General features: G+C 40.1%; 1 protein-coding gene and 1 long non-coding RNA gene across 8 annotated transcripts in view; both read right to left on the bottom strand.

Moving 5' to 3' along the window:
- UBE2E2 (ubiquitin conjugating enzyme E2 E2) overlaps positions 1 to 25,171 on the bottom strand; it is a 366,525-nt gene that overhangs the window by 116,649 nt on the left and 224,705 nt on the right. The gene's annotated exons all lie outside the window — the stretch shown is intronic.
- LOC113609366 (uncharacterized) lies at positions 11,923 to 16,258 on the bottom strand. The gene is made up of 3 exons (XR_003428607.1): positions 16,245 to 16,258; positions 15,125 to 15,131; positions 11,923 to 12,514 (listed from the first exon to the last, which is right to left on the bottom strand). It is a non-coding gene; the product is annotated as an uncharacterized LOC113609366 (long non-coding RNA).

Below are 25,171 nucleotides of genomic sequence, written 5' to 3' on the forward strand. Positions count from 1 at the left end.
TATTTTATATATAGTACTGTGTATATGTTCATCCCAATCTCCTAATTTATCCCCCCGCCTCACTTCCCCCACTTTGGTAACCATAAGTTTGGTTTGCAAGTCTGTTTCTGCTTTGTAAAAAAGTTCATTTGTATCATTTTTAAAAAATTAGATTCTACATATAAATGATATCGCACGATATTTGTCTTTCTCTGTCTGCCTTACTTCACTTAGTATGATCATCTCTAGTGAATTTTTTTTTTTTTCGGTACGCGGGCCTACTCACTGTTGTGGCCTCTCCCGTTGCGGAGCACAGGCTCCGGACGTGCAGGCTCAGCGGCCATGTCTCACGGGCCCAGACGCTCTGCGGCACGTGGGATCCTCCCAGAGCGGGGCACAAACTGGCGTCCCCTGCATAAGCAGGTGGACTCTCAACCACTGCACCACCAGGGAAGCCCTCTAGTGAATTTTTATGAGACCAGCCACACAAGATAGCCTGATGGAGAAGAGAGAACGGGGAACCAAACAGAAGACGAAGAAGTTACTTTGCGACGTTTGGTGTGTTCACAAAATCTATGGAGTTATGCCCTTTACCCTCCACATCATTTGTGGCATTATGTCTATCAGGCATCCTTAAGAGTCTACAAAATTCCTGATTCCATAGCTGTAAAGAACACACGTTCTTTTTTTAAAATTGTATTGGCGCACAGCTAACTTACAATGTTGTGTTAGTTGCAGGCGTCCAGCAAAGCGAATCAGGCCCCCCCCCCCACCATGTATATCTATCCATTCCGTCCCAGACTCCACCTCCACACAGGTCACTACAGAATACTAAGAGGAGAACACCCATTCTTACAAGGGAAGCCCACGAAAAGCTCTGGAAACATTCTGCTCCCCACTTGGCTCCCGGGGTCGGGTTAGGATTGCACTTCCATACTGCTCAGTGGTCTACGGACATCCATCGTGCCCTCACTTTCATGCGAGATCCTGCAGTCTGCCCTCGTAAAACATTTAGGGAAGGGCCTTCTAACACTCAACTTAGTGATTTAACCTTATACGACGTTCATTAGTCATGGCATCTACATCCATTTACTACAGAAGCTATGATTGCCTTTCCGAGTTCAGCCACTGCCTTCTCTCTTTGTAAGTGAAACACAGATTTTACTGAAGATCTGCTACTTAAGAACCACCAATTCATAGTATCCCTTAATAATGCCTGTCGAAGCAGGCTATCTTTGAGGGATTTCGTGGTTTTTGCTTTCGGCAGTGCCGCAACGGTGGAAGTAACTTACACTGTCCACCCCCATCTTTCAGCGTCTGCTAATACGAAGGGCTGCCCACTGCCAAGCAGATTTAATTTACCTACTTCTCAGTTTGCATTAACCTTTGAATAATAAAGCACAGCTGAGGCTGCTGTAAGAAACAAACCGAGGAATGAATAATTTAAAACACCTTCTCAGCCTTGGAAAGACCAATCCCTAACCATTAGGAGAGTTTTAATTGTGACTGAACTAAGCATTAAAAAGGCTAATTGTATTCTTTATAAATGGAAACAGACGCTAAGGACATAGTGTGCCTACAATATATATAGTACATGAAAAGCAACGCTCTGAAAGCGCCTGGTAATTAGTTCCAATGAAAAAAAAGCAAGAGGAGTCTGAGTCTAAAGAAAAAAAAAAAAACTTCTAAAGATGGGTGCTCTCATTATCCAGGAACAGAAAAAAAATTGCTACTTCTTATAGAAAGCCATTATTCATTTGATATAGGTGGATTGGCTGGAATAGCACTTAAAAAGATAGAAATGTTAACGCTGAAACAAAGGTTGAGAATCGAATATATTACAGGCAAACCCTATCTTCTCTGAATCTGTCAAGTGCTTCTGCCAGCTGGGATTCTGCTTTGCTTTTGATGGATTTAATTTTCCTCTGGGAACCCAAATCCAAATGTACTGTCATATTTATGTGTTAGGATCACAAAACAGTCACTGATATTTACAGTCCTGCTAAAATGTTGTTAGTATCTAATACTGTATTCAAACCAAAAAGTACCCTATTTATCTGAATAGTTGGAAACAATGATCCGTTTCTAGACCTCCAACAAAGGGCAGGACAGCCCCCTAAATCAAAGAGGGCGGTTTCCTTCTATTACTGACTTTCAAGTAGTTACGTTTAATTTTTCTCAAACTAGGAAATTACTTGCTTATGCTTCATTTTATTTTATTTTGCTAAATTTAAGGCTTTTTCCATCTACTTCTGTTCAAAAGACCGTATCAGTGCCCTTCTGATAATAACCTTTCCATTAATGGAAAGTTAGGAAGATAGAATTCTTTTTTTCTGTACTAAGCAATTTTATGGCTTTTAAAATGGCCTTTAGTTTCCATTTTAATGCTTCTTTTGCTTCTCTGAATCTTCTCTAATTTTTTGTATATCTAACTTAAAGATGATTCTCTGCATATAATAGGTAAAAGGATGATCAAATGAGATCAGAATTGGATTTGCTGTTTTAGTAAAGATCAGCTTCTCATCCAGGAGGACAGAAATACTATGTTTTTGTTCTTGCGAGTTATATTCTTTTTTCCCTTGTTTTTAATTTTTAAAACAATTTTAAAGGTTATAGTCCATTTACAGTTATTACAAAACATTGGCTTTGTTCCCCGCGTTGTACAATACATCCTTATAGACTATCTTACACCCAATATTTGTACCTCCCCCTCCCCTCCCCTGTATTGTCCCTTCCCTCCTCCCCATTGGTAACCATTAGTTTGTTCTCTATATCTGTGAGTCTGCTTCTCTTTTGTTATATTCACTAGTTTGTGGAATTTTTTTAGATTCCACATACAAGTGATATCATACAGTATTTGTCTTTCTCTGTCTGACTTATTTCACTTAGCATAATACCCTCCAAGTCCATCCATGTTGCTTCAAATGGCATTATTTCATTCCTTTTTATGGCTGAGTAATATTCCATTGTATATATGTACCACATTTTCTTTATCCATTCATTGGCTGATGGACATTTAGCCTGCTTCCATATTTTGGCTATCGTAAACAATACTGCTATGAATATTGGGGTGCATGTATCTTTTCAAATTAGTGTTTTGTGTTTTTCTCAGGTATATACCCAGGAGTGGAATTGCCGGGTCATATCGTAGGTCTACTTTTAATTTAAGGAACCTCCATACTGTTCTCCACAGTGGCTGCACCAATTTACATTCCCACCAACAGTGTACGAGGGTCCCCTTTGCTTCACATCCTCGCCAGCATTTGTTATTTGTGTTTTTGATGATGGCCATTCTGACAGGTGTGAGGTGATATCTCACTGTGGTTTTGATTTGCATTTCCTGGATGATTAGCGATGTTGAGCATCTTTTCATGTGGATTTCTTCTTTGAAAAAATTTCTATTCAGTTCTTCTGCCTATTTTTTAATCAGGTTGTTTTTTGATGTTGAGTTGTATGAGCTGTTTATATATGTTGGATATTAACCTCTTATCAGTCATATCACTTGCAAATATTTTCTCCCATTCAGCAGGTTGTCTTTTCATTTTGTCGATGGTTTCCTTTGCTGTGCAAAAGCTTTTAAGTTTAATTAGGTCTCATTTGTTTATTTTTGCTTTTATTTCCTTTATTTTAAGAGACAGATCCAAATAAATATTGCTGTGATTTATGTCAAAGAGTGTTTTGCCTAGGCTGCAGGTTATATTATTAGTATTTTCCTTTCTCATGTCAGTTTTTTTTTTGGCGGCACGCGGGCCTCTCACTGTTGTGGCCTCTCCCGTTGCGGAGCACAGGCTCCGGACGCGCAGGCTCAGCAGCCATGGCTCACGGGCCCAGCCGCTCCGCGGCATGTGGGATCTTCCCGGACCGGGGCACGAACCTGTGTCCCCTGCATCGGCAGGCGGACTCTCCACCACTGCGCCACCAGGGAAGCCCCTCACGTCAGTTTTTTGATGTAAGAAAACTGCTGGCTTGTATTGAACTTGCTTTCTACTGGGACTAGAAATCTTGTAATTTGTAGTCCTACTTGTAATGAGTCACCACTGGATACAGTTGTTCTTATGACGCTTGTTTCCTGTGAACGTCACTATACCTTTGCTATCACCTTCTAATTGTGAGATATTTGTTTAAAGTTCCTTTGGTTTCCAGTCCACTGCTTTTGTCTCAGAGTTAGCCATTTTGTAACACTTGGTTTCACTCCAACCCCAGTGAAATAAGTGACTCCAGCCCCTGGTTTCCCGAGCCCACAACCTCTGTCTCCACTATAGCCCTAATCCCACGTTACGCTGTCTCCTGCCTTGAGTAGATCAGAGTCCCTTGAGGGCAGGCACTGTGTCCTATTCATCTTTGCATCCTACGTAGCTGCAACAGTGTCAGGAACACAACAGATACTCACAGAATGTTTTTTGATTCACTGTGTGAATTCACAAAGAACTGACACTTGTAACACCAACCAAAAGTGCTGAGGGCAGAGTAGATACTGAATATATGATTAACTTTTTCTGGGGGGGATGATACTTTTAAAAATAAACTTTTTACTTTAAAAGTTTTAGATTTATAGAAACATTGCAAAGATAGTTCAGAGTTCTCATATACCCTACGGCCAGTTTAGCCCATTATTAACATCTTACATTAGTATAGTACATTTGTCACAATTAATAAGCCACTGCTGATATATTATTATTGTTATTAACTAAAGTCCCCACTGTACTGAGATTTCCTTAGTTTTAACCTAATGTCCTTTTTCTGTTCCAGGATTCCATCCAGGACACCATATTATTTAGTAGTCATGTCTACTTAGGCTCCATTCGTTGTAAAAAATAATTCAATAAAAACTTAAGTTGAGAAACTCGGTGGAGTGTATATTGAACTACTCTGTACTATCTTTGCAACTTTCCTGTAAATCTAGAGTTATTCCAAAATAAAAAGTTAATTTAAAAAGTTGTTATGACAAAGACAATGTCTTTCTTGGGTTTCTTTTAAAGGTAATTCCTCTGTGTACAAATGTTTAGCTTGTACCATGACTGTGTATGACTACTCATCTCTCTACATGGAGGTTCCCCCAAATACTGTCAAATGCGTTACATTAGCTACACCCTAGTTTTATTAATGATACTGGTAATATGATGGTGCTCACCAATATTATCTGTAAAATGTCAAAATTTAAAATTACTTGCTTTGGAGGGAGGGGAGGTGTGGGGAGACGTGAAGGTGGGGATATTTCAACTGGATCTGTCCTGATACACACTCAAGTTAAAGTGTCCAAATTCAGTTCGCTTGATCCTTTGCTCCCTAGACCCTCAACTCCTCTGTGCTATATCATTTATAATTTTACTAAACTTAGTGAAAATGAATATATAGTAGAAGAAAAGTTAGCTGGCATGGCAATGGCTACTTCCCAGTGTTTTAGATCATAGTTTAGGAACTCAAAATACCTTCCCAAACCCATCTCCCCCTTTATCCAAAGACTATCATTCAAGAATTTGTTTAAAACAAATTGTCAATGGAATACTCAAGAGAAATGATATGAAAATCCTAGAACTAGTTAAGATTTGGTCAACGGTCACTTAACACTTCCATAGGGCATGTCACACTCCAAACTGTCCAGATGTCCATTCCTGTAACTTTCTGTAAGAAGCAGGGGAGAATGAATGGTTCCAGTGTAACTACGGATGGTTATTAAAAGCACTTTTTAGTTTTGCAGTCCCCAAGTATCTTCTTTCCTTGGTACACTTGCCTGTCAGATGTCTGTCCGTGAAGATATGAAGGAAATCCGTACAGAAAGGAAACTGGTAAGAATGATAAAGTTGGGGAGAAACCTGAGAAAGAATGGAGCTGGCTGGGCACTGGGCCCCCGCAGCACGCCTGCGCATCCAACCACTCAGCCCACACGTGCTCTCGGGCTTGTGCACGCGAGAAAGGAGAAGAGAAAGCAAGGGAGAGAGAGGGCAGTGGGAGATCGAAGAAAGGTAAGAAAAGATACAGGAAAGAAAGCGGGAGTGAACAACAGCTGCTTGGGACTACTAAAACGTGACAGGATAGATTTACAATCTACTATGATATTTTAAAAGCTGGCAGAATTGAACTTTCTCGTCCTACCCCAGTTCCAGCCCCGATACATACGAAATCTAATTTTGTCGAGATAAAATGTATCGTATAATATATGTAAAAGGAGAGCAGCTATTCAACAACCCTCTCGAAGAGTTGGGTAGGATTGCAGGTTAGAGGCAAAAAATGACTGAAAATTCCTCAGCTGTGGGATTCTTATTTTACTGAATGGACTAAGAGAACATCAGCTTCAGAGGTTTCTCGAAGTTAATACATACAACTGGCAAACTGCTGGCTGAAAAATAAGAGGACCCTTCCTCTGCTGTTTTACAGGCGCACTTGACTTCCTTCAGCTGCTCTCACTCAGCCTTGCTTCCGAGTCCAAGCCCTGCCGGGGGCACATCCCGTTCCACAGGGAGTGGTGACGCTGTACCATGTCCAACCGCATCACTCATGGGTACCCATGGTCCCAACAGTTTTCTTCTTTACATGGGATAATGAATATTCTTCAGTTTCAAGAGGGTTGTTCTTTTAACTGAGCACTTGTATATTCATGAATTTTGTTTGTTTGTTTTAATTAAAAAAATTTTTTAAATTTAATTTTTATTTTGTATGAGTAGAGTTGATTTACAATGTTGTGTGAATTTCAGGTATACAGCAACATGATTCAGTTATACATATACATATATCCGTTCTTTTTCAGATTCTTTTCCCATTTAGGTTATTACAGATTACTGAGTAGAGTTCCCTGTGCTATACAGTAGGTCCTTGTTGATTACCTATTTTATATATAGTAGTGTGTGTATATTAATTCCAAACTCCTATTTTAACCCTCCTGCTACCTTTCCCCTTTGGTAACCATAAGTTTCTTTTTGAAGTCTGTGAGTCTGTTTCTGTTTTGTAAATTAGTTCATTTGTATCATTTTTTTTAAGACAGTGATATCATATGATATTTGTCTGACTTATTTCACTTGGTATGACAATCTCTAGGTCCATCCATGTTGCTGCAAATGGCATTATTTCATTCTTTAAGAATACAGTATACTGTAAAGCTTCTGCCTTTTTATTTTTTTCCAAAAAGGGTGTGGTGGATCGGAATACAGACTCTGCAAACTGTTGCTGACAATCACAGTTTAACCAACATGGAGCTACTAAAACATCTCCAACAGACTTGATTTATATTTAATGGCTTTATATTTAATTGGACTATGATTTCTTTTTTAAAAAGATATTTTACTCTTTAATAACAAAGAAATGCTCAAAATATGTTAAATAAAAAGAAAAATGATGTAAAACAAAATTAATTTATTTATTCAACAAATATATTCTAAACTCCTTCTTTGTGTCTGGTACTGTTCTAGGTCATACACTGAGCAGTGAACAAATCCAAAGTCCTCAATTTCATGAACTCTATATCGTAGTGAGGGGAAGATAAGAGTAAGCAAATAAGTAAATATATCATTTGTCTGACAGTGAGAAATAATGGTGAACAAAACAGAGTTGGTGAAGGCAGTGATTCCCAATTATGAAAAACAAAACAAAACCTAAAATACGTATGTGGAACATTTAGGTATTACTTGTGAAATTTATCTACCTCTATAAATTGCATTTTTCCTATTCCAAAAACAGTCATTAAAAAGCTCCTAAAATATTTATTAGCACATAATAAATTGCTTTCTCTGTGAAAGGGAATGCAATGTAGTTCCACGTTCACAGCTGGTTAAGGATTTGCAAAATATTGAGAGAAACTCTGTCCTGATTCGTGTAAGAATTCTTTCTATTTTAGGCTAACAATTCATTCACTGCAAACACAATTTATGACCAGGGCACGCTGAATATTCACAGTGTAATTTTTAAAACTGTAATTGTAAAAAATGATTCTATCTCTTTAGTTCAGCAGAATAATGTTAAAGACAGAGAATGTTTTTAGTAACAGAAACAACAGGAAATTTAATTCAAACTTCCAGAGCTAAATCAATGCTCCAATTGGAAATACTAAACCCTGGGACTCAGTAGCTATTGTCGTAACATTCCAATTTGATTACTCCTGTAATTTTAAGTATGATGTGGGCAGCAATTCATATAACAGTTTCGTAATACACAGGATGGAAGCAACAAAGAACAGTGTATTAACCATTGGACACAGTAGAATGGAAAAGAAAACCATTTGGAGTCATTACATTTAAACTGTGGGTCAATACTTTTTAGTGGTGTTCTACTGCCAATTTCATAAATCTTAAGGTACCTAGCATAATAATTATATTTAATGTCTATACCCACTATCAGAGTTAAGAAAATATCATACTAAGTGAAGTAAGTCAGACAGAGAACAGCAAATGTCATGTGATATCATTTATATGTGGAATCTAAAAATTAATACAAATGAACTTATTTACAAAGCAGAAGCAGACTCACAGAGATAGAAAACAAACTTATGGTTACCAAAGGGGAAAGAGGGACGGGGAGGGGGAGGGATAAAATAGGAGTTCGGATGAACATATACACACTATTATATATAAAATAGATAATCAACAAGGACTTACTGTATAGCACAGGGATGTCTACTGAATATTTTGTAATAACCTATATGGGAAAAGAATCTGAAAAAGAATGGATATATGTGTATGTATAACTGAATCACATTGCTGTACACCTGAAACTAACACAACATTGTAAATCAACTATAATATAAAATAAAAATTAAATTTAAAAATACCTAAGCTATCAAAACACCAATACTATTTTCTAAATTTCAAAAACAACAGCAACAAGAAGAACCACAGAGAAAAGCAAACCAATATTGAGAGAAGTACGTTGGACAAAGGAAGAGAAGTCTAACAAAGCACGTTTGTTTGCTGGGTCATTTAGGCAATACAGAAAACAACGGGGAAAGGGAAGGTGAGCTCCGCACACGACAGAGCAGACTATAACTCACAGTGAATGGGAATCCTTGGGAGTCCCATGCTTTTGCCTGGGTTGGTAGTAGTCTATTTCCAAAGCCCAATAGGTCACCACAGGCTAAGTGACTCCTCTGTTTAAAAAGTTAGAGCCTTATTCAGATGGAGGATGCCAGATCAATTCATGCTTTTAACTCTTCTGTTTAAAATGCCTCAACTTGTAGACACATTATGAGTGTTCACAGGTTCCCCTGTAATGCTCGGCTTGTCAACTCAGTGGCCTCGTATGGTGGTTAAGCTAATCTCAGTGCAGGCGAAGGGTCTATGTTTGGATAGTTATGGTATCATCACACATTAGTGTGTTTCTCTTAGAGTAAACAGATATAAACATATTCTTCCTTTTACTGGAACAGTCCAATGCCAGGAAAAAATTAAAGACCTGCTAATATGTGGATTTCACAGAGAGCTGCGTGTCTCACTGAGAAATCCAACCCCAAACAATTGAGACCTGCTTCCCTTTCATTGTTAATCGCGCTTAAAAAATAAGCCCTTAGAAGAGCTCAAACTCATCTCTTGGCAGCCTTCTGCTTCTCCATAAACCCTAACTAATTTACGCTTTGATTTGTTGATTAGAATTTTAAGAACTGCATTTTATTCAATTTAACTCTGCTGCCGATCCCTAATAAAGTTACACATACAGACCAAGAGAAAGACATTAAGGAAGAACTGAAAAGAGAAACGGAACCCCCTTCCTAAGGGTGTTGCTAAGAACTCCAATCAGAAAAACGGTTTCAGAGACAAAAGCTCTGAGATACGCTTTCTCCCAGAGAGCAGGAATGGTGAGGCTAGAAAGAAGCACACCAAGTACAGAAAAACCTACTTGAGATTCTGTTAGGTCTGAATCACCTTTCTGACTCTGTCACAGAAAGATCGGGAGGGCTTGCAAAGCTTCAGTCCTCTGAGCAAAGCAGTGACGAGTAGCTAAACACACACCCACCCCAATGATACAGTAGAGGCCGGGAAACTCGGGGTTATTCCTAAGAAGGAACCTCACGGGAAGGAAAGACCAGGTGCTGACATGGACCAGAAATGACACTGCGCAGGGCACCCAGGTTCACTCTACAAAGTGGTTGGTCACAAGAAGCTGCAAGAGGCTATCCAACGAATACACACCCTGGGGCATCAGAGAGGTTTTAAGTGTATTACTTTCCTTCTCTCAAATTGTTGTTGGCATTCGTGAACATCAAAATTCCGTGTTTCGTACACACTGCTGCATATAAAATAGATAATCAACAAAGACCTACTGTATAGCGCAGAGAACTCTACTCAACATTCTGTAATAACCTAAAAGGGAAAAGATTCTGAAAAGAATAGATACATGAATCACTTAGCTGTACACCTGAAACTAACACAACACTGTAAATCAACTATACCAATATAAAATAAAAATTAAAAACGTAAGAAAAAATATTCTATGTTTCTCCACATCTAAGTAACAAAGGCAGATTTGAAAGCTATCTGGATCAGTGGTAGGATAGTTAACAATGATGTTAATTGCAATTTTAGGCATTACATCTAGAAACAAACCAAAAAAATGGTAAGAGAATGTTTTGTATTCACAATTTGCCCACCAGATAAATTTGTGGGTCTTCTGAGGTTTAACCAACTGTTCTTAGGCAACATTTAAGTACAAACATATTTGTATAATAAAGATCATTTGTTTTTTTATCTCTCATTTATTCATTTTAATGAAGTCAAAGTCACTGTAACCAAATGTATGAGGGTAAAGAAATACATAAACAGCCTTAAGAAAGGAGGGAAAAGAAAACCTTTTTCTGAGCTCTAAAAGCAAAAAAGCTAGAGAACTGGGAAAATTTTCCCAGGAATCCGTGCAGAAGGACTGGGGTCAATTCTACTGTGACGTGAGGGAAGGATGAAAGCTGGGGGTGGGGCAACAGTAGCAGGTAGAGCGCCCCGTGAATGTCACACGTGTAGACGACACTGCTGGGGCCTAGGCGGCCGCCTTGGCTCTGACCACAGTAAAGCTGACCACACCTGTCTGGCCCTCAGGTCACACTTACAAAGGTGAGGATGGTGGACAAAGTCCCCTTCAGCAATCACGTCTGTCTGGCCTAATCTCATGAGGAATTCTTGTGATAAGAAGATTACCAAAAGTATACTAAAATGTCCTTACTTGTGTCTGATATCTGCACAGGCCCCTTGGAGAAGCGCACTTTGAATCACATTTGCCCTTTTTCTTTTTTTTAATCGAAGTAGAGTTGATTTACAATGTTGTGTTAAGTTTCTGGCGTTCAGCACAGTGATTCAGTTATAGACACACACACACAGACATATGTATTCTTTTTCGGATTCATTATAGTTTATTACAAGATACTGAATACAGTTCCCTGTGCTCTACAGTAGGACCTGTTGTTTATCTATTTATACATAATAGTTTATCTGTTTTATATACAGTAGTTGCTAATCCCAAACTCCTGATTTGCATTTTAAAGTAAGAACTAGAATCGCTGTGTGTTTCAGTCAGGTGACAGAAGGTTCCGTCTGGCCTAGTCAGTCCAGCCACAAAAACTGAAGAAACGCTGGTACTTCTTTTGACCCCTGTGGATAACCAGTAAAGACCATGTAAATTGATTTTGAATAGCAGAAAGCTACTAAAACACTCAGAAAAACTAATGTTCTTTCTAGAAAAGCATTTGAATAAAATCATGTAAAGATTTTCTCCCATAGTAAGTTTTTTTTCCTTTTTATCATTTTCATTTAAACACAACAGAAGTTTTTCTTTCTTTCTTTTTTTTTTTTTTGCAGTATGCGGGCCTCTCACTGCTGTGGCCTCTCCCGTTGCGGAGCACAGGCTCCGGACGCGCAGGCTCAGCGGCCATGGCTCACGGGCCCAGCCGCTCCGCGGCATGTGGGATCCTCCCGGACCGGGGCACGAACCCGTGTCCCCTGCATCGGCAGGCGGACTCTCAACCACTGCGCCACCAGGGAAGCCCAGAAGTTTATTTCTTGCTCAAGTCATTTTCAGTGCGTGTTGACAGGGTGGAGAGAAGGCTCCTATTAATTTACAGACCCGTCTCTTTCCATTTAATTCACGAGTTCTGAACCTCTCTCTTGCTCCTCTCTTTTGCTCTATGACTCATTCGGCAGTTTGGTGAAGCATACGGATCTCTTCTCAGAATAATGTTTTTAAATGCGTTACATAAAGCGCAGGGTATTATCAAGGAAATGGATTACACTGAAATATAGTTATCAAAGTTATTAAAAAATTTGGTGTTGCAGGTGTGCTTCCTTATTAGATTATATGACAACATTTAATCTAATCTGGTAAATCTCATAATTATTGTAATCTTGAAGTAGTGAAGCACAGACGCTACTTTGAGCTATCTGGAATAACGGTAATGTGATTTCTATTGGTGTCAAAGAATATTTTGCTGGGCCCTTTGCACCCGGCTGGCCAATCAGTGAAGAGCGTGTGGAGGACGGGGCCTGGAGGTACCCTGCATTTCTGTCTCTCCACGTCAGGGCCAGAACTCGGTCACATGGCTACTACCTAAGCGCTGGGAAACAACTTCACTCTTCCCTTTCCCGTGATGTCTCCTGGTTGTTTTGTTTTGGAGGGGGATTGTCTGAAGCTCATTCTATAGCAGATTCCTCAGCAAGGGCTCATGAGAGCAGTAGTTCAGTTCTTATACTATTCATAACTCTTCCTCTGTGGTTGTTATACTTGCAGCTAAGTTTGGGCAGAAAATCTGTGGCATTATGTTTTCCATCCTTGAGTTCCTTAAATATGCTACTCCATGGATTTTCTTCAATCACCTAATTTCTGATCTAATTCTGATTTATGTTTTCTTTCCTATCCTCCATCAATTAAACCATTTTTTTTTTTACCTTGTTTTGAAATAATGGTTTAGCGTTTTCATCTATTTTTGTAGGCTTTGGGGGGCATGTTTTCATCGCAGGGAGATTATTCTGTTCCTTGTTTTTCCCTTAGAAAAACTTTGCTGAATTTTATTTTGCTTGTTTTCTTGTTTTTTTCTTTTTCCTTTTCTTTGCTGTACGCGGGCCTCTCACCGCTGTGGCCTCTCCTGCCTCGGAGCACAGGCTCCAGACGCGCAGGCTCAGCGGCCATGGCTCAGGGGCCCAGCCGCTCCGCGGCATGTGGGATCCTCCCAGACCGGGGCACGAACCCGCGTCCCCTGCATCGGCAGGCGGACTCTCAACCACTGTGCCACCAGGGAAGCCCTGTTTTTGTTTTTAATGAAATAAGTTCTCCTGTACTTTGAAAGGGAGAGCCCAGGATAGTTTTTCTAACTTCATGATTCTCGAACTCTCCCTTCTGTTGTTTTTTCACAACGTGATTTTTAAAAACTAGCCTTCCAGTCCATAAGACTGCCTAAGTTGTTGTCAGTCGCTTTTTAACCTGGATACTTTCTTTCTTATCCCCTATTGTCCCGTCCTGTTCAATTTGGATCCTGCTTCCAGCAGCTTTCCTCAGTGTGAAGATCTGTTTTGGAACAGAGATTTGGTTTGCTTGCTTCAAGAGTTTAGAAGGCCCGGACTGCTCTAGCATCACCCTGCGGAATCGTTTCCAGTCCCCTTATACTCACCTATGAACCAGATCCTGCAAAGAACACCCACCCAATCTCATGGCTACCCTGACCGGCTTGCTGGACTTTCCAGCAAGTTGAGGGATTTCCTCTTCTCGAGCCATCAGCTGTGCTGTTTCCTTTCCTCTGCTTCCTCACACATAGTTACAAACCCTACAAGAATCTCACAGCTCATAGCTGTTGGCAGTCTGTCCTTACCTGCTAGTATAGGGGGGTTTGTGGAGGAACCTGGCTTGCTGTAGTTGCTCTCTGTGGGTTGCGATTTTGATATCCCAGTTGCTCTGTTTTTATGGAGAGATGAATGAACAACGCGACTGCTGCCACCATCCTTTAGGAATCTCCTTCCTGAAGTCTGTATTTTTAAATTTAAACTGATTATTGCTCAAGGTCTGCTTCAGAATATGATGAACTGGGGCTATTAGTCATTCTAACAAAAAGGTAGTAAACTACCAGTGATCTTCAGACTGTAGTTCTGGGAAGCGTGGGCGATGTATGCGTGTGTGCATGTCTGTGTGTGTACGTACAGGCACCTCTGTTTTCCTTTCCTCACCCCACCTTAAACAGAGGGGATCCAGTATAGATCCAGTATAGATGAAATATTTAGTCTGAAGAAAAGATTACGTGGTTAGAACTGTCTGAACATCACTGCTCAGGAATCATCTTTTAAAATCAGTATTTAAGACATAAGTGAAGTGAACTGACTCCTAAAACAGATTTAGTATTTGCAGAGATAAATTGAACCAAGAACCACAATCAAAGTTGAAGCAAAAAACATATCTTTCAATAATCCCTCCTGTTTTTCAAAGGCTTGAGGAGAAGACATACATTTATTACATTCCTTTACGTTTCTGTTAACAGTTTTTATTGGTCTTAGTTTTCTCCAATTGACTATCTGTTGCCTGCATATCAACTATGGTATAGAATGTGGTTCTTAAGTTGTCCAACTACTTACTTAGAACAAATGTGAAAATTTAAAGCGACACATGCTTAAAGTAATCTCAGAAATCATCAACCAAATTTGATTTTTTTCTACTTTGTATTATCTATTTAAAATTGTAATTTCCCTTATAGATGTTACGAACGAAATGTTGAAAAGACCAACTTTAGAAAAAATAAAAACCAAACCCTAACTGTCAGTGTTTGTGCAGGAAGACGGGACTCCTCCTGGGTAATCCAGAGATCCCAGTGTGCACTCTAGGGTACCACATGCCCATGGAATCGGACCCCATGGACCTGCCTCTCACCCCCTGGATCAAAGAGACCAGGATCTGTAACCCTTTTGTAAGCAGAGAGATTTTCATGTCCCTAGATGGTAAGACCCCCAGGAAGCAAGGAGGGCAGTTATCATAGGGCCACACTGCAGTTCTGGCAAACCAGGAAAGAAAAGGGTAGGCTGCAGGGCAATAATTCTTCCAGAGACCTACAAGGTCCAAAGGCAAGATCTATTGGTGGATTCCAATCCATTAGTTGGAATCTCCATATTTGACCACTGGTAAACATGACCTTCCCAGGAAGCCTCTAATTACTGTAATGTTCTTAAGTTTTCCAACCTGTCTGATACATACCAGCTTCTTTAACCTGAAGACTCAGATTAGTACTACTTGGGCCTTGTAACATCTGTCTGCAGAGCAACGTGCCAGGCTCTGTAACCCCAGGCATTGTAAACCCTTATCCAGAAACTTGCCAGGAAGGGACAATATTGAAGGACTGTGTGCATAGAAAAGTTGTGAAAATAAAGAAAAAGAAAACTGGCATTTTGTGTTTATTTTAGAAATCAGAGGACTTTAAGGAAAAACATACAAACTGGCAGTAGATTACATTTGTCTCTTCTACAGGCAGAATCCTTCACTGAAAAATGGAGTGAATCAATGTTCATTCTCTCGAAACTTGTTTAATCATGTATAATACTAAGGAGAAGTCAAACTTGACGTGTGTATTATAAAATATAGCTTTTCTTCTGCCAGTGAATTAACTGCTCGTCAACTTGACAGGCTCAGCTCTACTTTAAGTTATTACTGAGGTACCTGACCATCCTAAGGGTGCAAATACATAAGTTGTTAGTGGGCAGAATGGAACTGCAAAACTCAAGGGGAAGATGCCACAGAGGTCCACCAGTATGACGACAAAGGTGAAGCCATACTGTCAGTGAGAAAAATATTTTACTTATGACTAATGCAATTTAGATGTATCCACTTTTTGCTGCAACAGTTTCTTTTAGGTAAATTAAAGATCCCTAATGAGCTTTAAAAAACACATTAAGAATTCCCTGGCGGTCCAGTGGTTAGGGCTCCGTTCTTCCACTGCAGAGGACACGGGTTCCATTCCTGGTTGGGGAACTAAGATCTCACATGCTGCGTGGCACGCCCAAAATAGTAATAATAAAATAAATAAATAAATAAATAAAACAATATCCTTTACCTCCTATCTTCTCTCTGAGGTAACTGCCATAGAAGGTTAGAGCTCAGAGGGATTTTGGTGATTCTCTAACTGAAGTCCGTCACTTTACAACTGAAGCAACGTTGATCCACAGGGGTTTATTTAAAAATAAACACAACATTTATGCATCACTGAATCCCTTTGCTGTCCACCTGAAACTAACACAACACTGTTAATCAACTATGCTCCAATATAAAATAAAAAGTTAAAAAAATTAAATAAACACACCACTTAGTGTGTGCCCACGACACCAGGCGCCAACGCACACGTTCTGAAGTAACCCCAGCAGCTCTGAAGGATTTCGTCATGCTCAATTTAGAGATGAAGAGTTCAGGAGGCGGATGACTCTACCGAGAACGCATATGCAGTGAGCCAGTTCCAGACCCAAGATTTAAATCTGTCATGTTTTAGCAGTTGTGTGGTTTGGTTCCCCACTCCCCTGGATCCCCTCAATTTCACACCTAATGTTAAGTGACCCTCCCAAGGTCATGCAACTAGAGTAATATGTGAATCCAGGTCTTCTGACATCAGGGATTTAGTGTATTCTCCCTTCTCCATTTCATTTTCATTACTGGGTAGTTAGGTACCTCCCTCAATGAAGTGGACTTTAACACTATTTCTTAGTGACTCCTGTGAGTAAAGTACTATGGTAGATGTTCAGTGTAGCATAAACATCCCCAGAGTAAACGGATCAGCGTGTGCCAAGCTCTTATTTCACTTTATGACCACCGCTTTTCCATTTTCTCAGTGGGTCTGATTTAATGTCCTCTTTCATCATCATCATCATCATTATCATTATTATTACTATTTTGGCATTAAGCCAGATAATTGTGGGTAATATGGAAAAAGTATAGGATACAGAGTTCTTTGCCCTCGAGTACTTAAAATTTGGTTGGAGACACTAAGATCTGAATAAAGGAGTTAGAGGGACTTCCCTGGTGGCGCAGTGGATTTCGTGCTCCCCGGCCCGGGTTCGATCCCTGGTCAGGGAACTAGATCCCACATGCATGCTGCAACTGAGGAGCCGGCGAGCCACGACTAAGGAGCACATCGGCGCAACCAAATAAATACATAAGATAAAAAATGAATAGAGGAATTAGAAGAAAAAACAACCGTTCAATTGTGTCAACTAGAAGTCCAGATAAAACAGAGTAAAGACTGACATACAAAGGGGAGATGGCACGCAGGACCGACAAGAAGGCCTGGGATGGGGGAAGGCAGGAGACGGGGCTTGAGAAGGGACAGCAGGTGAGCGGCACAGTTCAGGAGGGTCTGTGTGGAGCCAGGGAAGGACACTCTGCAGGAGTTCATGGAAAGAAGGCTGCCTGGAAGTGCAGTGAGGCTTGGAACATCAGGGTTCCACAACCGTAATTTACGGAGTCATTGTCGACGACTGAAAATAAAACTAATAGTTACCATCTATTACTCCCTTTAGCGTCCTCCACTGCAACTCCATTACCTAAGGACTGTCAGGCCCATCTTCAGCTGGTGGAACTGAGGCTCGCTCAGGGCATCTTGCCCAAAGCCACAGGAAAAGTAAGTGCAGGCTCGGTCTTCCAAACCATGTCTGCTGGGTGCCAAGCCCCACACTATTCCTGGCAGTTATTTCTCCATGAAAACCAACAGATTCAACAACCAAAAACGTCACCAAGGCACAAATCTTAGCCTTTCAACTTAAATTATTTTCAACCGTAACACCACAAAGGGAAAAACACACTTAAAAGATCAAAAGCCAAGGAAAGAAAACCTCACAGCCTGAGGTTTCTCTTGCAGCCAGATTGAAAAACTATAAGCACATGTCATGAAGTACATTATATGACCAATAGTTACTGTGAAATCCCAACAGAGCATACACTTCACATTTAACAGGGCACTTACATTCCTCGTGGCCACCTTAACTGACTAATTGTTTCAGCGAAAAAGTGCTTTGAAGTTTTATCTCAGAATTTTCCATAGTAACATCTCATTTAAATTACCAAGGAGAAGAATTGCTGTTTTGCATTCACTTTGCAAACACACCACAGTGAACTCTATGGAGCCTCTGCAATTCTGAAAGAGCTGGCAAATAATAAATATATTGTTGGAAGAGAAATAAGGAAAGGAGACTCAGAGGTTAACTGTTATTTTGAAACAAGACCCAAAATTCTGTCAAGAGTTTACTATAATGCAAAGAAGAAACAATCCAAAGCTTTCATGAGAGACAGTCACAAAAGCAAGAATCACCAAGACTTTGTTACACAGGACACAACACGATAGAAAACTAGCTGTGAGCTAACTGTGTATATCATGGGCCAATGCTTTCCACACAGCATTTATATGTGTACCTGTCTACTCAGGTACTAACTCTAGTATACTGCACTTAAAATTTTCTTTAATTTTATTTTTTAAAAGAGCAAAACACCTATGTAAGCCCTTTAAAAAAATAAAATATCTAGTTTCGCCTCAATTTAAAAATCATGAAATCATGGCTTTGATATACTAGTTATATACTTTTCCCAATATACATTAAAATTAATATAGGTAATTATACGTTCTTAATGTTTATTCTGTACTACCAGTAATCACTGTGCACACCTCCGGTAGTAAAGCACCATACTTTAAGAGATAACTTTATAGGTGTTCTCCTAATAAGGGGACAGTTAAAAAGTATTCCTCTATCACTGTGTAAATTGTTACACAACTCTAAAGAGTGTGAGCTCATACTCATAAATGCACACTAGTGCTTTGAGACGAGAAACTTGGTCAAACTAGAAAGTTTTGTAAAATTTGAGGCATGCTACATAACTCTCAGTTACGGTTAAACAAATACATTTTTCCATTGATAGCTATTGTTCAAGAGAGCTTTTGTAGGTGTTCAATTAAAACGGTTTAAGGAGCTCTTTAAATATGCCACGATACTTGTCATTAGTTAAGGAAGAAAGCCAGCTGTACTAGAGCCAGGAAGCTGAAGGATGAGTCAGATTTGGGGATGTAAAGGACAGGGAGAATTCCACAGGCCTGGCCCGGGGAGCAGCAGAAGTGAAGCCCGCTTCTCTTGTTCACTAAAGGATTTGCAATTCAGCCACGGCATCACCACCAGCGGTCTCTCAAGTGCCTGAGTCATACACTTTCATCTTACGGTCCGGTAATGAATTTGTCAGATACTCTTAACCAGCAAAATCTAATGGGTCCTTTTGTGGGGAAAACTTATGGTATCACCACCAGTTCTAAAGTTTTAGACATTTCTGACTTTGGCGGGAAGGTGTTTAGTATGAGATGAACTATACTATATCTGGTGTGATTTAAATTCCCTACTGCAGGGGGTAGCTGAGCTGCCTGGGTTCTGGGATCACACAGATCTCAGTTCCGTCTTAGTTCTGGCCACTCATTAGCTGTGCGACCTTGGGAAATTCTTTTTTTTTTTTTGCGGTATGTGGGCCTCTCACCGCTGTGGCCTCTCCCGTTGCGGAGCACAGGCTCCACACGCGCAGGCTCAGCGGCCATGGCTCACGGGCCCAGCCGCTCCGCGGCATGTGGGATCTTCCCGGACCGGGGTACGAACCCGTGTCCCCTGCATCGGCAGGCGGACTCTCAAGCACTGCGCCACCAGGGAAGCCCGGGAAATTTTTTAAGAAATTCTGTTGCAGGGTCTTCTCTGGTGGCTCAGCGGTTGAGAATCTGCCTGCTAATGCAGGGGACACGGGTTTGAGCCCTGGTCCGGGAGGATCTCACATGCTGCGGAGCAACTAGGCCCGTGAGCCACAACTAGTGAGGCTGCGTGTCTGGAGCCTGTGCTCCGCAACAGTGAGAGGCCCGCGCACCGCGATGAAGAGTGGCCCCCGCTCGCCACAACTAGAGAAAGCCCTTGCACAGAAACGAAGACCCAACACAGCAAAAAAGTAAATTAATAAATAGTTAAATAATAAATTCATTGTTTAAAAAAAAAAAGAAATTCTGTTTCAGTTCTTTCAATGGGGATAAGAACAGTACCTACATCGTAGGACTGCTGTGAGGATTCAATCATAGGACATGTAGAAATAGTGCTCAAAGAATAAAAATATGTGGATAATAATAAGAAGTCAATATGTGTCAGCTAGCATTACAAGAAGCAGCATCCCTTTGTATGAGACAAAAATTAAGATGACAATTCGAGAATCAGTAAAAGCTCAGGTTACAACACACTTGCCTTTCAGAAGATGTTAGGTAAATAATTTTCTAAGATAAAGATGTGTAGCTCTAGTCTTTGAGTCTATATTGCTAATTGGATCATTTGTATTGGGGATTTCACATATATATGTTCAAAAAACATCTGCTAATTAATGGAGCATTTTCTCATATATTATCTCATTGGATTCCCACCACAAACCCTAAGTAAGCAGCACAAGTATTATTCATATTCTGTAGATGAGGAAACTGAAGTTCAGAAAAGTGCTTTAATCGTCCCACAATTACAGTAACTGGAGAAGCACTTCTCACTACATCACCTTTGCCTTTAATAGCTGCTACTTGTTCACACTCACTAAAGAAATGAGTGTTACATAATTAAATGTTGATTTAAGATGACTGTTAATTTGTTTTGCTTTGGATGTAAGTAGAATCTACGAAGTATTTTTCAGCACCATAAAATTTCTAAATTAATTCTAATGGATGTAGATACAGTTCTCTCTCTATCCTTATTAGGTTCTAGAATAGTATCCTGTTTGGAAGGCCCTAGAAAGGAATGCAAACATGTATATCAATAGTTGATGTTATTCAGATGCTAAACAGACATCCTTCCTAGATTGGCTTACTGCTCCAGAGCCAAGTTATTCTAGAACACTGCAATCACACGGTAGTGTAACTAAGCTGTTTTTCATGAAAGGTAGGATACTGGCTTTATTTTGTCCCCTTGGAAGAAAGTAGCAAGCACATTTAAATAGTGGATTAAACAGTCAATCTACCATCTACACAAAATACGTTGACAATATTGTTGACTGCACAGGTCAGCTTCTGGCCTACCCTTCAATGACCACCCTTGTTACCGTTACAGAGGATTGTCCTCTTGTGCTATGGCCAGGCTAAGCTCCTCTGCCAGAGTTGTCGATTTTCTGCTAAACGTAAGCCAGGGCTTTACGACCCTTCAAGGTATCACATGCCCACAACAGCGATGTGTGATATGCAAACATGCAATCTTTTCATGAAGGTCAATGTTCATATGTTCTGTACGTTTTAATTTATCGAGAATATTATGATCTTTAACATATTTATTAAAATTGGTTTAATGAAAATGGCTAGCATTAATCCCTCTGATTCTTTTGAGTTGAAAACAGAGGACCAGGTGTGTTACAATAAATGACAGTCACTCAGCATGAAGGAGTTTATAACTGTATCGGAATAAACTTAAAATGGGTTTAGTCTGAAATATAATGAGGTGGCCAGTGGTTACTATATTATGCTGGGTAGTAATTAAGGAGAAATAATAAGTAACTTAGGTACCAGTTTTTAAATGCCAGCCAAAAATTAAAAAAAACAATGGGGAGGAAAGAGAGCAGCTCATCAGATGCAGAAGCTACTCTGTGCAGACGTCTGGCATCCTGGGACCCAGGAGCTCAGGCCATCTCAAGTCACTGGCAAGAGGGTCTCATGGCCCAAATGTTCCATGAGACTTGGACTGAGGGTCATGGCTACTCCTGGTTACTAGGAGTCCCTGTATGGCAGACACCAAGTCTTGGGTCTCTCCCTGGCTTACAGTGATGCCATATCTTCTCTGATGTGAGAAGTTAAACTGACTTGGACATCTAGGTTACAGGCTGAGATTCTCCTTCCTAATTCCAGGTTGACTAGAATTCTCCCAATTAATGTGATTTAAATAGGAAAGGTTGCTATAGGGTGTGGCCATTAGTCAACCTGACTTAAAAGTGGTTTAGTTTAGTGGATTATCAACTTTTCTCTCTCAGCTCCCTTATGTGAGTGTTTTGGCGGGGGGGGGGGGGGAAGACTGAACGGTAATCCTGAGTAAGAGGCACTTATAAGAAAAGGCAGGTCTTTTAAGGAACCTCCACAGTGGCTGCACCAATTTACATTCCCACCAACAGTGCAGGAGGGTTCCCTTTTCTCCACACCCTCTCCAGCATTTATTGTTTGTAGACATTTTGATGACAGCCATTCTGACCGGTGTGAGGTGGTACCTCATTGTAGTTTTGATTTGCATTTCTCTAAAAATTCACGATGTTCATATGACCCAGCAATTCAACTCCTGGGCATATATCAGGAAAATATGAAAACTCTTAATTCGAAAATGACACACGCACCCCAGTGTTCATAGCAGCACTATTCACAATAGCCAAGACATGGAAACAACCTAAATGTCCATCAAGAGATGAATGGATAAAGATGTGGTATATACATATACACACGCACGCACACACACACAGACACACACACACGCAATGGAATACTACTCAGCCATAAAAAAGAATGAAAATTTGCCATTTGCAGCAACATGGATGGACCTAGAGATTATCATACCAAGGGAAATAAGTCAGACAGAGAAAGACAAATACCATGTGATATCACTTACATGTAGAATCTAAAAAGATGATTCAAATGAATTTATTTACAAAACAGAAACAGACTCACAGACATAGAAAACAAACTTATGGTTACCAAAGGGGGAAGGGGGGAGGGATAAATTAGAAAGTCGGGATTAACAGATACACACTATTATATATAAAAGAGATACACAACAAGGACCTACTGTACAGCACAGGGAACTATATTCAATATCTTGTAATAACCTATAATAGAAAAGACTCTGAAAAAGAATATACATACACATACATATGTATGTGCGTGTATATCCATATATAAAACAATCACTTTGCTGCACACCTGTAACACTGTAAATGAACTATACTTCAATAAAAAAAGAAAGAAAAGGCAAGTCCTTCAGGAATGGAACATTTAATAACTGCAACATTTGCTGACCCCTTCTAGGTGTGTATATGGCATCTCCCCTGTAGACAGCCTTAACCATCTAATTTGCAATAAGAATAATTTATTATACTGTCTCCTATATACCAGGCACTGTTATATGCACTTTACGCCCCAATCAGGATGGGGTGCTATTATACACCATCCCGGTTTTACAGACAAGGAAACTGAGGCCCAAAGAGGTTCAGTAACTTGCTCAAGTCACACTGACGCTAAGTAGCTCCAGAGTCCTTGACCGATAAGTTACCTGATCGCTGTAAAAGGACTCTTCTATCAGATATGCAGACAGTAGCGTGTAAGAGACAGTGAGGGATGCAAAAGATGAGGTGGCTGGGCATCAAAAGCAACCTTCTTCCATGTTGATAATTGGTCGAGAATTGGTCTCGTTCTTTCCATGCCCTAGGAGTGCCCAGGTATCACTGAACTCTTGTCTCTAACTCCACACATTCCCCTCCCGTCTGCTGAGACTGGTGTGGACCTAGCACCCAGGACTGGGGCAAGATGGTTAGTTTCCTGAGCTGGGGTGCAGAAACCTGAGGACTCAGCCTGGGTCATGCAGAGCTAACAGGAGCGTGAGAAGCTGCAGTTTTTCATCACACATTATCACACGCCTGTGTAGATAGTTAAAAACTATCAATGGAGACCAAGGGGGGAGATTCATTGGTCTTTCAAAGGAAACTTAATAATCTCTGGCATTTGTTACCACATAAAGAGAATCAGCATTTTAAGCTTGTGTCCTACTTTAGATGGGCAGCTTGAAAGTACTACTCCTCCTCCAAAATTCTAACAGACGTTCTTTTTTTTAAAATTTTTTTCGGTACGCGGGCCTCTCACTGTCGTGGCCTCTCCCGTTGCGGAGCACAGGCTCCGGATGCGCAGGCTCAGCAGCCATGGCTCACGGGCCCAGCCGCTCCGCGGCATGCGGGATCCTCCCGGACTGGGGCACAAACCCGTGTCCCCTGCATCGGCAGGAGGACCCCCAACCACTGCGCCACCAGGGAAGCCCCTAACAGACGTTCTTGATACACATTTGGTAACAAAGGCATACAGTCACACACAGTTCTTAGCAATATGAAGAATAATCAGCATATAAAGTAGAGAAAACATTAGATAATGAAGACATCCAGTTGGAATCAATACCACACAGTGACAGCAACAGGGAAACAGTTTTGAATTATGCTGTGTATCAATATAATATTTCATACTGAATTATGCTAATCTTGTATTAGCAGAAATGAAAAATATGTGACACTGTATTCCAAGTAAATCCCAGAGTAGGGTATTTATGACGAATCAGTTCACTCCCAAGTTTACACTGCAACCAGAACTGGATGGAATTACAGTTTGTTATAATTTCAGAAAACCTTATATAGTAAATGAAAATCACGTTTAATATAAATGTCACATCATATAGTCATTTTATTCTTGAAGTAACAGTTTTATTGGAGTATTGTGAGCTTTCAGAATATGCAATGTAATCAAGACATTTCAAGTAGAAATATATTCATCTCGCATTTAAAATGTAACAAATATGCAATAGCATAATCATGGGAATATGATGAATTCTTCTAATGCTACAAATATCTGTCTTGCAGATTAGATGGAAAGAAGACAAGTTGTGGCTTATTATATCAACTAAAATAAATAAGAAATGCAAGTCATGATATTTTATCCATATGAAAAATCCTTTTAAAGGTAAATGATACTAATGGTAACTAGAAAATTGTTCAGAATACTATGGTCTATGAATAGATGCCTACTTTACTTGACTAGTATGAATTTACAATTTCCTAACATGAATACATAAAATTTCTTATTTTTACAAATATCTTTGAGTCAAGAATCAAGAACACACTGCAGCACAGCTTAAGACCTGATATTCATTTACCGGTTAGTTTCAATTTAATAAACTAAAGACAACAACATCCGAATCAAAACTACCTAGCGAACTTCCGCTAATTATGGCAAAATGGAGCACAGATCACACACAGTGTTCATCAGCACACTTGCTTTGTGGTTGCCTTCTAGGTCTGTACCAGCAACTTGTGGGTTTGGAGTTCCATTTACAGTGGTGGTGCTGGATTTGCAGGGGCTCATCTAAATCGTTTCTCCAGCCCTCCTGAATACCGCACACATTTTAAGAAAGCAACCTGGGGCCAACTCCATGGTTGAGGGTCTTGAAACTGTTTCAACTTAGACTAACGGAGGCAGTGTATGGCTGTGGGCAGACATGAAATT

Source organism: Aethalodelphis obliquidens, unplaced genomic scaffold (genome assembly GCF_003676395.1).
Source record: "Aethalodelphis obliquidens isolate GAN/ISIS:26980383/991018 unplaced genomic scaffold, ASM367639v1 scaffold56, whole genome shotgun sequence".
Taxonomy (NCBI): Eukaryota; Metazoa; Chordata; class Mammalia; order Artiodactyla; family Delphinidae; genus Aethalodelphis; species Aethalodelphis obliquidens.